This window comes from Anneissia japonica, unplaced genomic scaffold (genome assembly GCF_011630105.1).
Source record: "Anneissia japonica isolate Jap-2015-1 unplaced genomic scaffold, ASM1163010v1 scaffold288146_len111460_cov146, whole genome shotgun sequence".
Classification (NCBI taxonomy): Eukaryota; Metazoa; Echinodermata; class Crinoidea; order Comatulida; family Comatulidae; genus Anneissia; species Anneissia japonica.
In genome coordinates this window covers 23,796-25,952 of record NW_022694221.1, presented here as the reverse complement: position 1 = coordinate 25,952, position 2,157 = coordinate 23,796, and positions in this window count along the sequence as shown.

Sequence of the window (2,157 nt, the reverse complement as noted above, 5' to 3'; positions counted from 1 at the left end):
TTATGCAATACTGTAAATACTTATTTTTATACATACATTAATTTAAATTAATTTAATATGTTGTACTCGGCTAATAATTTAATTAGTGGGTTAGCTTTGCTAATTTCTGAAAATTTTATTTAACAAAATACTGTAGTTGTTAATAACTGACTAATATACTTGAAATGATTAAAAATCATTTACAGACAACATATTTTTATTTTATTTTAATAATAAAGTTTTGTCTACCTGAAAGTAAAGTGCTCTCTATCTTATTTTATGCCATGATGTAATCATATTTATGCCTATTAAAAATAAAAGTGAACTTATATACTGTGTTTATGTATTTTTACTAATAGAGATGCACTGGCTTGCACAAACATAGTACTGCAGGACGGTGGCTTGACCAATAAAAACAATAAATGTATATTATATTCTTGAATTAGTACTGTTTTCTGTGATTGGTTTGTTTTAATATTTCACAAAGTTGTCGCTATGGTGATTTCAACAAAGATGACCATTCAGATGCTATGTGTTCATGAGGTAGAAATTCTTGAGGAATATCTTGGAATAGATGGAGTCTGTGGCTGCGAAAGTGGATGAAGAGAAACTAGTTACTGACGTCTGCCATCATCATCGCACAGCTATGCCCATATAGTCATCATGACCATATTTAGGCATGTGACATCACATTTGACAAAATATTTCCCAATAGTAAATGACTTGAACTAGTAGTAATGAGTTTAAGGAAAGGCAGCTGAAATTAATTGAAATAAAGCCTTGTCCATTTTATTTGACAAACATAAGACATGCCTAAATACGGTCATCATCATAATAATAATAACAATAATAATAATAGTAATTCTTTATTGGTCCTCATTCAAATTGGAAGTCGGAAATTCCGGCATGGCCCACTGCAATGCAGCGCCACCCAAACTCAACATAACAGACCAGACGGATACAAACATTGTCCTTAACCGGCCTAACTTAATTATGAGGGTTATTCGAGGAGCCAAGTGTTCTTACTACCAATTGAATTAAAACCCAAATGCTGGCCAGGTTTGAACCTGGGTCTTAAGCACGAGAAGCAGGAACAATACCTCTCAGCCCACCATATGGTCATGATGACATCACATCATGACCATATATAGGCCCATCTTCACCATATATAGGCATAAACAAGTTTTTTGTCAAAGAAAATTTGATAATCTGGACAAAGCTTTACACACAATATAACATCAAAGCAAATAATTTGCGATAAAATTTATCAGAATTTTAGAATATGTGACTCACAAATCAGGTGTGTCGTACATTCCCGGTGGAGCTGGATACAGAGCCTCGTAGGTCCTACCACTCCCAACACCATTGATAGCGAAAGCATGGAATTTATGAGGGCCTGGAGGTATGTAGGATAATGGAATGAAGGCCTGGCCTGTCCATGTGTTGTTACTGTCTATCTCAGACGAGCAAGTCAGGGGTAGCTTCAGTGCCGTATCTAGGGACGGACGCCCCTCCAAAAATTACTCACGCCCTAAGTCTGCCCCCCTCCCCCAAAAGAAAAACCATCACGGTCAAGTAGTTAACATAACCTAAAATCATCTTACTTTGTGAATCTGCTCTCCTCAACTGATCATCAAACACACCCCCCTCCCCCACCTCATCAGCGCCCCCATATCAAGACTTCTAGATACGCCACTGGGTAGCTTGTCCTGTAGTGATGAAGAAACGTTGCATTCCATATAAAACACTACAGGTGACACTGAGGTGAATGTTGTACCCATGTTTGAGAAAGGGTGATGCTTTTGCAGGGGAGGGGAATGTGCATTTATCTTCATTAGCTCTAACAATGATCTTGAATTTAAAACATTTTTTCAGAATATTTAACTTACTTACAGTTTGCCCTCCAATTCGAGACCAGATTTGGGACCTTAAAATTTGGGGTGGCCTCCAGTTAGTGTTGGCTTTGTGTTAATATATTGTTTATTATTGCAATATATTTTATTTTGGTTCTTTGGAAATGTGGTAGAATTAGAAGGGTCGGCAATTGGAGGGTGCAATGTACTGTATTTATCATTCTTCCTTTCAAATGCCAGGACTGCCATTGAACATCAGCCCCAAATGACATATATGCCTACAACAAATAAGACAAATGCTTTTATCTTTTCCACTGTGTTGTGC